At 47.5% G+C, this 11381-nt stretch overlaps 1 protein-coding gene across 2 annotated transcripts in view; it reads left to right on the top strand.

Annotated features, from left to right (window-relative positions):
• The first annotated feature begins 1378 nt into the window (after positions 1–1378).
• The window catches only part of CPVL (carboxypeptidase vitellogenic like), a 117842-nt gene continuing 107839 nt past the window's right edge, over positions 1379–11381 (top strand). Inside the window, exon 1 of one of the 2 annotated variants that reach the window (XM_043968887.1) lies at positions 1379–1599. The gene's annotated coding sequence lies outside the window, so the exon portion shown is untranslated. Of the gene's footprint in view, positions 1618–11381 lie in introns of both variants that reach the window. The other variant, XM_043968886.1, reaches the window with a different exon arrangement.

Below are 11381 nucleotides of genomic sequence, written 5' to 3'. Positions count from 1 at the left end.
CACCCTCTCCCCAGCAAACAACTACCAACTTTTTATAGATTTTTAAAAAAATTATTGATATACTTTGTTTTTCTATGATGAACATTTCCCAACGTATCCCTCTTCTTGTACCCTTCCAGGGAGCTTTTACTTATAACAAAGACCAAGAAAGAGGGAAAATGACCTGTTTCCACTGCAACTACCTCTCCTGGCTCTTAAAGAGAGAGACAGCTTGGGGTCATGGATGTGGTCTGCCTTTACGGAGAACCTGGGTTTAAATTATGGCCCTAAGACGTGTTGGCTGTGTGACATGGGATGCTACTTAATTCAAAGAACGATAGCTAGCATTTATACTGGACTGAAGTTGTAAAATACTTCTTATGAATTATCTCACTTGAGCCTCAACCACCTGATGGGGTAGCTGTTCATATCATACCTGTTCTACAGAGGAGCAAACTGAGACTCATAGGTGACACGACTTGTCCATGGTCATGAAGTTATTTTAGAATCAGACTAAAGATTTCAACTGGAGTCTTCGGGAGCCAAAGTCGAGTTCTCTAGTGACCAAGTAAGGCTGTCTCATTCTGCCTTGCGCTCCTTGGACTTCAGGGTCCCCATCTGTTAAGATCTCAATGTTAAGCTAGAGGACAGCTAAGGAGCTTTCGAGCTGGAAGGGGCCTCAGGTGCGATGTAGTGCGACTCCATCGTTTAACAGATGAGGAAACTGAGGCCCGGACAAGGTAATCGACTTTTCTTTCCCAGGTAACACACGCAAGGAGCGTCCAAATCACGTTCTGTCACTCCAGAGGCGGCAGAGACTCTGCACTGGACCACAAAGAAATCAGCTCTCAGTCAGCAATCATTTGTTAAGTCAGACACTGTGTTAACGGCTGGAGCGACAAAGGTGTAAATTTTCCGAGTTCAAGGACCATTTTCTTCTTCTCCCAGCACATGCCCGGCATATAGAAGGTGCCTAATGGTTGCTTCTTGATTGATATATAAATACCCGATGGCATTATTACAGTTGACAATCCTATTAATAAAAGAGGCTTCTCTGGACCTAAAGGGTAATTCAATTCAATTCAATTCAATAAGCATTTAGTATTAAGCGCCTACTACGTACACAGGTCCCATGCCGGGCGTTGAGATTCCAAAGTCAATGCTGAAACAGGCTGGGGAAGTGGGGGTGGGGGTGGGGAGAAGCAGCAGCAGATTATTTCAAAGTAATTGGGCTGGCAGGAAGAAGCTCGGCCTAGGTGGCGGTGGGGGAAGACTGAGCGGGCCTCACAGGCTCCTCCCCTCCAAAGGCGGAGGCGGGGCGAGGAGGACGCTGGCTTGGGGAAGAAGGGGAGGGATTTTGCATAACGTTGCTGGGATCACATGAGAGGGAGTCCTAGAGGACCTAGGAAAGGCTCGGTGGATCCTCCTCCGGTCCCTCCTCCTCCTCCTCGTGATTGGGTGACGCAAGCCTAAGGAGGCTGCTTCACCTCTGCGGCGGCGAGCTGCTGCCAGGCCAGCCGGCGGCAGAGCGACCTTGTGTCCCGAAGCAGACGGGGAGGGAGCGGCTGCACCGGCCGGAGCGCAGCCTGGCGCGCACCTGTGCATAGAGGCGGAGCGGAGGTGTGAGCCTAGCAGCCAGTGAGTGCCGCAGTGCTGCCAGCCCCGGGTTGGTGGGCTGCTCTGCCCCCCAGGCTCTGTGGCCCCAGGGCGCCGGGGTGCTGGGATCGGGGCACCGGGGCTAGGGAGCTGGGAGAGGGCCCCCCACGAGGAGTGCGTGCTGACTCAGGGGACGTTTGTGCGTGGGTCTGGTGGAGACGGGTGTGCCTGCTGTCTCCCAGAGAGTGACAGGGAGCAGGTTGGAGCTGCGGGCCTCCCCGGAGAGAGGCCCGGTTTTCTAATCTCCCCTAGGGCAAGCCACCAACATCTCTGTGCCTCAGGGTTCTGGTGTTATTGTTGTTGTCATTTCAGTTTTCCTTACCCCTTTTGGAGTTTTCTTGGCAAAGATCCTGGAGTGGTTTGCCAATTCCTTCTCCAGCTCATTTTACTGATGAGCAAACTGAGGCAGACAGGGTTAATTAAATGACTTGCCCAGGGTCACACGGCTGGTGAGTGTTTGAGGCTGGATTTGAACTCAGGTCTTTCTGACTTCGGCCCAGCGCCCTATGCACTTCATTTAGCTTCCTGGTGTCACAGTTTACTTAACTGTAAAATGGGGCAGAGGCACTTTGAGGTTTGATTCCAACTTTAAATCTCAGATTCCTCTCTCTGAGGAAGACAGCTTAGAATAGCGGAAATAAGCCGGGCCTTAGTCATAGAATCTGAGTTCAGATTCCTGTCTGCTACTTCCTGTGTGGCTTTGGACAAGTCATTTTTCCCTCTCTGGGCCTCAGTTTCCCTAGGAGGGAGTTGGGCTCTCTCCAGATGCCTTGTGACTCTCAATCTCTGGTTCTTAGGGTCTCATCTAACAAAAAGCTTCTCTAAACCCTCCAGGTCAGATTTTCCTCCATCTGCTTGACCGGCTGACTGCTGTGAATGAATAGCCTGTCTGGAAGGGGGAACTTAGGACCTGGTGCTTGGGGGAGGGATAGAGGCCAGTGTTTCTCAAGACCCAGGGTCGAGAGGAAGCTTGAGATGCAGGAAATAGGTCAGTCAGGTTTCAGCTTTGGATACCATCACTGAGGAAGGGTAGAAAAGACCTGTTTCAGTTGCTCTGTGCCTCAGTTTCTCTATGTGTAAAATGAGGAAAAATGAGGGAGCTGGACTTGATGACCTCTAAAGACCCTCACCTCTAAATCTACGATCATATGATGGTGCCAACTTAAAGTCTGCTTTGAGATGTCGTCCCTTAGGATTGTCCTTCTAAAGCTAGAAGGGACTCAGAGGTGGCAGTGTGCACCCCATCTGCTGTCTGTTGTTTGCCACAGCCTCCCGCTCACATGTGCAAAGCAATACTCGTGGGAGGGAAGTAGTCCAAGCAAACCAAAGCTCAGAGGGCTACCATGACGACCAAATGAGATAAGAGATGGGAAAATAAATTCATGGAATTCTAGGTTTAGGGTTTGTTAGTTTTTGTTCAATTGTTTCAATTGTGTCTGACTCTTTGTGACCCCACTTGACGTTTTCTTGACAAAGATACTGGAGTGGATTGCCATTTCCTTCTCCAGCTCATTTGATGGATGAGGAAATTGAGCAGGGGGTATGTGACTCGCTCAGAGTCACACAGTTAATAAGTGTCTGAAGCCAGACCCCAGATGGAGCACTCTACCCACTATGGCACCATACCTACCTGCTCTGGATCTAAAGCTTAATGGGCCCTCGGAGTCATATTTCATAGACCCAGGTCACCCACATCAGCGTGGGATTTGAACCAGGTCTGCCTACCACACTGTCTACCTGAAACGCACTCATGTTATCAACTGTCCAGACAGAAAGGAGAGAGCTCTGCCTTCTGTCACGTAGAAGCCCTTTGTGCCCCTGGGGTCTGGCTATAGGTGCACCCTATCAATCATTTACTCTGTGGAGGTGTTTAGGGAAGATGTCCCGTGAATCTGTGTGATGTAGCAGCTGTTTGTGACCAAGGCATGGTCAGACACCATCTGGGAGGGCCCTGTATGGCTCCTACAGCCTTGGGCCACCGCAAGAGAGGACTCCACAGCCTCTCTGGTCAGGCCACGTTTGACCCAAGGAGGAAACAAGCATTTATTAAGCACCAACTCTGTGCACTGAGCCATCTTACAAGTGCTTCACCTGGAGTCTGGAAGACCTGGGTTCCAGTGCCACCCCAGACCCTTTCTAGCCCTGTGTGACCTGAAAAAGTGTTTGCCTTAATTTCCTCATCTGTGTGTGTGTGTGTGTGTGTGTGTGTGAGAGAGAGAGAGAGACAGAGAGAGACAGAGAGACAGAGAGAGAGACAGAGACAGAGAGAGACAGAGAGACAGAGAGAGACAGAGAGACAGAGAGAGCGAGCTACATGCCCTTAGTTTAGAGATGGCCTGCTCTAAGACATTGACAGCCGGCAGCCTGAGAATGAGGGAGACCCACAGCTACAGACAGAAGCTTCTGTTCTGAAGTCTGGTAGTATCTACTACCTTGGCCAAGTCTCTCCGTTTTCTCTAAGCCTCAATTTTCTCATGTGTAAAGTGGGAGGGGGGCAGGGGATTGTAGAAGAGCTTCAAGATTCCTTTGAGCTCTGGGGTTCTAGGAATGTTCTTGATTGTGCTCAGAACAATTTGGGGAGAGTCCGGACCTCTGAATCCGGGCTCTGACACTGAGGCCCCGAGTGACTCTGGGCCCTGGGGCACTCCGGAGTGTTTATCAAGTCATGGCTGGGTAGCATCTCTGCTGTGGGGCCACAAGGCACGTCCACAGGCATTTCTACCATAGTTCATATGTTATTATCACTATCACCATAATTATCATTCCTATTATTATCATATGCTCTGCAGGGAACATCAGAGTGTCTTCTGCTCCTCCCGGGCACCTTCCTGCACAGCCATTGTGTTACATCTGACCTGGGCCAGTAGAGCCATAGGTTTAGGACAGGAAGAAGAGATGACTTTAGTTCCCCCCACCCCGCTCCCCAGTTTAAAGATGAGAGAAGTCGTGAGGGCCTTCCCTGTATTCGTGATCTCCAGTTGATCCTGCCCATGGCTCTTGTGTGCAGTCTTCTGCACGATGTCTCCTCCCATCAGACTGTGAGCTCCTGGAAAGCAGGGGTCGTTGGGGTCTCTCTGTAGCCCATCAATAACCACAGTGCCTGGCGACCATGACTGATGAGTGCAGGGCCCCTCCCTGCCTCTCCACCAAGTGGCCCCAGACTGAGCTTGTGCTGGGCATCTGCCGTCTCCTTCTTTATTTTCAGGGTGTTTGGCAGACATTTCTTGGTGTGGTCGGTGTGTTCGCCTGTCCCAGGCCTTTAAACCACATACTGAAGCTCGTCAGAATTGTGCTTAAAACGGGAATAAATCACAGAGTGTTGATTAAACAGATGATCAACAGAGTGGGTTAGCCACCCGAAGTGGCCCTTCAAGGGAACTCAGGGTAGCCATAGAATCTGGGAGCTAGAGCTAAAAGGGACCTCCCTTATTTTACTGATGGGGAAACTGAGGTCCAGAGAGGTTATGACATGTCCAGGGTCACACACAGGATCACAGGTCTAAGGCTGGAAGGGACTTTCAACATCATGTGGTCCAACTCCCCTGTTTCACAGATGAGGAAAGTGAGGTGAAGTGGCTTTCCCCCGGCTACCCGAGTCGCAGGGTGGAGGGGATTCGAATCCAGGTTCTTTGACTCTGCATCCCATGCACTTTCCAACTCACCTCCCTTAAGTAGGGATGTAGTAAGAGAGGGTGGTTAAGCAAGAGAAAACCTGTTGGGGAACAATTCTAAAACCCGTAATTAGTAGTTTTAAGTTGGTATTGGAGGACATTGGAAGCCATAGCAAAAGTCTGAGAATGAAAACCTCAGCTTCTGGGACTTCCTCATGAAATTCTGGTGGTAACCGCTGAGCGGACAGAGAAGGGCTGGCATCTTACTGACGGGGACCCTGAGCTCCCAGGGTTGTGGGGGATGGGAGTCGGGGGAAGAGACACCAGGAAACCCCCTTTAAAGCAATGAGTAAGGCCTCCTCTTCCTCTCATGCCTGACAAGTGCCCCAAAGTTCATGAGGCCGCGCACACGGGCTCCCTCTGTCTGTCTCTCCCTCCCTCCTCTTCTTCCCCTGTCTCTGTCTGTCTCTGACTCTCTCCTCTTCTCCCCTCCCCCCCTCTGTTTTTCTCCCTCTGTCTGTCTCTGTTTCTGTCTGTCTCCCTGACTTCTGTCTTTGTTGGAAAGTTAGTTATCTTTGCCAAATACAGTGTAATGGGAGCCCACTTTCAAGTGTCTGCCCCAAGCGAAAGCTGGTTCAGGTTTTTCACAGGGTGATAGAATCACTGACCTGCACAGCTTGTTCAGGAGGGGCAGACCTTCCTAGGAGCAGCCCATGAGCTGGGGCAGCCTGAGGACCTGCCTGTTGTTGAAAGATCAGCTGGTCACCTTCTCCCATGCTGGTTAACCTGGTGCCCCTTGAGCATCCCTGCCTCTTAGGTCTGGAGGGGGCCTCAACCCCCATTTTAGAATGAGGAAATGAGGGCCCTGCAAGTAGACCCCCCTTCCCTCCCATAGCAGCTAATGGTGGAGCCAGAATTCCCATTGCTCCTGGGCTCCAAAGACAAAAACCCAATACCTAAAACCACCAACTGGCCCTGAAGCTTCTTGTTTGAGTTCATTTTATTTAATAACAAAACAAAACATTGTAGCATTTTGTTTTCATATCATCCTCATTTTCCTGCGGAACCCCACCATCATTAGACCCTTCCTTGAAACAAAGACATTTAAGCCAATCAGCAGACACAGCCACTCTGACAGAGTATACCACATTCCACAGCTGTAGGCCACCACCTCTCTCCTGAGAGGAAGGGCAGGTCTGTTTATTTTTCCTGGATGGAATTTTATCTTTTTGATTGATCATGGTCTCCAGGCGGAGCAGTGAAGAGGTTGCTAAACTTGGAATCAGGAAGATCCCAATTTGAATCTTGCTTCAGACATTTATTTGCTGACCTAATCACTTAATCTCTCAGCCTTATTTTTCTCATCTGTAAAATGGGGGTAATAATAGCACTTACCTTACAGGGTTATTATTAGGATCAAGTAAAATAACATGTAAAATGCTTTGCAAACCTCAAAGTCCTAGGTATATTATTATTGGTAATAAAAATAACAACAATAACCAGAGTTCAACTGTCTCAAGTTTTATGTCTCTTCTTTCTTTGTATCTTATCTCCCTCCATATTCTTCATTTTTATAATATTTGGCCACTTAGGATATCTCTCCTCCTTCCCTCTCTGTCTTTTTCTCCTCTCTCCATTTCTTGTCCCTGCTCTCCTCATCTTTCCTCCCTCTCTTCCCTTCCTTCCTTTCTCCTTTCTCCCCCTCCCTCCCCTTCTCTCTCCTCTCTTTCTTTTCTCCTCTCTCCTCTCTCCTCTTCCCCCCCACCCCAAATCAAACAAGTATATATTAAGTGCCTAGTCTGTGTTAGGCTCTGTGCTAAGTGCTGGGCTTACAAAGAAAGACAAAAGCAGTCCTTGCCCTCCAAGAGCAGACATTTTCAGGGAGGGTGAGATAGGGGAGAGGGTAAATAAATGTATTGTTTGTCTTTCCTTCTCAAAGAGGACCATTGACATTGAGGGAATATATGGATGGTCACTTCAGAGGGAGAAGCTCTAGTGTCTGAACCACTTTCTGCTTTATTGTGGTTCTATTGTGTCTGGCCCTTTGTGACCCTATTTGGAGTTTTCTTGGCTGAGACACTGGAGTGGTTCACCATTTCCTTCTCCAGCTCATTTTACAGATGAGGTAAAGTGACTTGCCCAGGGTCACCCAGCTAGTGACTGTCTGAGGACAGATTTGAACTCAACTCCTTCAAGTCTTTGCCCTTTCTGCCGAAGGCGGCATTTGAGCAGAGCCTTGCAGGAAGCTGCAGATTGTTAGGTAGGGATGAGGAGGGAGACCACTCCAGGCATGGAGGAGCCAGTGCAAAGGGAGGATGGTGTTCGAGGACTAGGGAATAGGTCAATCGTAGCAGATATTTAGCAATAAAGTTTGTCATGAAAAATCAGGTAGGGGAGAGAACACAAATTGGGGTGGGTCCCCGTACCTTGGAAGATGTGAATAGAATCAAAATGATGTGGTGAATTGTTGGTGAAAGGATTATCAGCACATAAATTGACCTTCAGTAAAAAGTAATACACTTAAGGAGGAAAATGGAATCAAGAAGATCCGGTGAGAAAGAGCTAGTGTTCCTAGTCCTGAGCATGCTGACTCTTAATCGGTAATGGGGTGGTTGCTATGCTGTTGCCATAGAAACAAGCTTGAGCCTGAGATGCAGGAAATTCTCTCTACCACTATGCTCATTACCAAAGGACTACCTAGGATCACTAGACAGTGTGTCTCCTCTGAGTATCAGGATTAAAGGAGATTGGGAGGGGGGGGGAGATATTGATTTTGGAGAGTGGTTAAAAGAACACCCGGGAGAGATTCAGAGGGATGGGGAAAAAACCAAGCAAACAAAACAAAAGCAAACAAAACAAAACCTAGTGTAGAGGTGAGAGTGCTGGAGTTGAAGTCAGGAAGACCTGAGTTCCAATGTCAACACAGATAATAGCTGTGTGACCTCTCTAGGCCTCTGTTTCCTTATCTGTAAAATGAGGTAGGCTAACCTCTAAGGCCCCTGGCAGCTCTAAGTCTCGGATTCCACAGGAGAAGAATTCAGAGGAATGAACTAATTGTGGGCTGCAAATATGCCCCAGGGTTTGCTGTTCTTTTCCTAAGCAACGGCCCAAAGAGATTTGTAAAATGGTGTTATGTGCTGTAATGTGGGGAGAGATTTTTCGATAATGAAGTGTAGACGGCTGTAATTTCCTTCTGGTATCTTTTAAAAGGTGGAGAAAATTCTCTTTGGTTTGGAATGGTGTGAATGTTGTCCAGCCAACAAGACGATGAGCCCCCAAGGTCCCCCCTCCCTCAACGATGCCATTATTTTTGTAGCAGAATCCTAGAATGGCAGACTCTTGGAAGCCCCCTACCACAGCCCCTATCTTTCCAGCTTCCCTAATGAGTGGTCCTCCAGCCTCTGCTTGAAGCGGGGCACCCCGCAGGCTCCCTGGACAGTCCCTTCCATTTTGGGGAGGGCTTTACTTCTTGGGAAATGCTTCCTGGCATTCAGCCTCCATCTCCCCCTGGCAGTCTTGCTCTCGGGGGCCCTGTAGAACACAACTAAAGAAGGCAAAGCGATTTAAAATTGGGCGGGAGGAGAAGGAATCAAACCGGGCAGAAGAAGTCTCCCAGGACCAGAACATCTGGTTTTCCAATTCTTCTCATCGATTCCACCCTCAACGCCTTTTCAATGAGTCAGTTCGTTCACTCAGCAAGTATTTATTGGGCACTTACTTTGGGTCAGGCCATGGGCTCGATGCTGGAGAAGCTACAAAGATTAATCAGAACCAGATCTTGTCCCTGTTCTCGGCTATTCTCAGATTTGTCCCTTTGACTCCTGAGCCCTCCGCCTTGGGCGGCTGCCTAGGACCGTGTTCTCTGCATGTGGCAGATGCTTGGCCAATGCAGCTGAATCAAACGCGGCCTCATCACTGGCCTTTCTGTGGGCTGGGGTGGTGGAGAGGACATTTGGTATTTCAGGGACCTGATGGATCCTTAGCCTTGATCTTACCAACGAGTGGTCGTGAATCTGAAAGTGCCACGGGCCAGCCCAGGCATCTGCCGCTTCAACGATTGGGCTGGGGGCGTGGCAGAGGATGCTTTGAACTGTTCCCCAGGAGGAACGTGGGAGCACCTAGTCCGGTTCCCTCATTTTGCAGAAGACCCAAAAGGACTTCGAGGCTCTGGGTTATAGATTTAGAGGGGGAGGGGGATTCAGAGGTAACCCAGTGCCCCCCCCCCTCATTTTACCGATTCAGAATTGGCGCGGAGGGATTGTAAATAAATTGCCCAAGGTCACACGGGTGGGTGATAAACTTCAGAATCTGGATCTGAACTCAGATCCTCAAACTCAAGAGTCAGTGAGTGCTCTTTTCATTTACATGTTGGTGGCGCAATGGATAGTGTGATGGCCCTGGAATCTGAAAGGTCTGAGTTCAAATCCATCCTTAAACATTTACTAGCTTGTGCAGCACTGAGCAAATCACTTAACTTTTGTCTGTCTTATTTTCCTCATCTGTAAATTGGGCATAATAATAGCACTTGGCTCCCACGATATATTTCTATCTCTATCTCTATATCTTTTTGTTTTTATATCACCTTCATTTCCAAAAATATCCCTCTCCAGAGAGGCAGTTGCCTTTTTTGGACAGTTTTGTGGTATGAAATTTCTTTTTTCTCCATGTCTTTAATATTTCACTTTCCTTGAGATTTAATCCTGTAATACCCTCACAACTGTCATTTTCAGCAACAGCCTTCTCTGTGTACATTTGGTCTTGTCCAGCCTCATTTCTTATCTTTGTTGTCTGAATGTGGATTCTGGTGTCCACAAGCCCACCTGTCACTGTGATGTTAATAATAATGATGATGCCTAACATTTATAGAACACTTACTGTGTGCTAATCACTTTACAGTTATTATCTCATTTGAGATTATAAGAATCCAGATGCTTTGGATCCACGGTCCTTAGTGGTGGAAAGTGTGTATATAAAAACAACAGCAACAACAACAACAATAAAACTTTTGCCTTCTATTTGTTGTGCTTCACTGTCTCTGGCCAAATTTTCTTTAAATTGTTTCTATCTTCTACTGCTTCTGTCTGCCTTTTTGAGGTGATGTTTATAAAGTTCCACTAGCTTTCTTCAAAAGATCTGACCAGTATGTTTTTCTCTTAAATCAGCACTACTCTTGGTTACCATGTGCCCTTGCTTGGCAAAAAGTCAGGTGTTTGCTGACCTGGACAGTTTTTAGCCTCTTTCAGCTTCTTTGTTATGACAGTTGATTTATCCCAGTTAAAACTTTTGCATGAAATTGTAGGAACTGGGGTATCAATCTCTTTCAATCTATCCATATCCTATTTATTGGCGTAACTTGTTTTGGTTAGGTTGGAGCTGTTTTAGCTGTACCCCGTGTTGCTTTAATTCTTCTAATCTTGTATTAATTTTTCACTTCAACAAGCTGATGCTTCAACTGTTCACAGATAATTAGTTAAGGAATTACTTTAGGTGCTTTAAGGTTTACAAAGTGCTTTACAAATATCTCATTTGAACCTCACAACAACCCTGGGAGGTAGGTGTGATTATTATGCCCATTTTACAGATCAGGAAACTGAGGCAAACAGGGTTAAGTAACTTGCCTAGGGTCACATGGCTAGTACCTCAAGCCAGATTTGAATTCGGGTTCTCCTGACTCCAGGCCCAGTGCTCTATTCACTGTGCCATCTAGCTGCCCATTATTGAAGTTTCCAGGTATCAAGATTCCTATTCATTTTATTTGGAGAGTCTTCCTGTGTTCCTTCAAGAGTGACTCTGCTTTTTTATCCCTCCATCATCTGCTTCAGTTATTTACCATGATGGTATTTTTGCAAATACTATGAACACTGCAATAAGAGATGACCAAATGTTCTATGATGTGATGTTTCTCGTTGTCTTTGGATACTTGATAAACCCAATTTTTAGGAGGCATCATAGGACAGGGAAGAGAATGTTGTATTTGGAATCATTGGACCTGGGTTCAAGTGTTAGCTCTGCAACTTACTAGCCCTGTGACCTTGGACAAGTCACTTAATCTCCACACCTCAGTTTCCTCACCTGTAAAATGAGAGAGTTAGACTCAGTGACTTGTAGATTTCTTTCTAGCTTGATATCTCTTCT

This window comes from Dromiciops gliroides, chromosome 5 (assembly GCF_019393635.1).
Source record: "Dromiciops gliroides isolate mDroGli1 chromosome 5, mDroGli1.pri, whole genome shotgun sequence".
Taxonomy (NCBI): Eukaryota; Metazoa; Chordata; class Mammalia; order Microbiotheria; family Microbiotheriidae; genus Dromiciops; species Dromiciops gliroides.
Note: the sequence above shows the minus strand (reverse complement) of the source record. Positions and strands in the feature narration are given on the sequence as shown.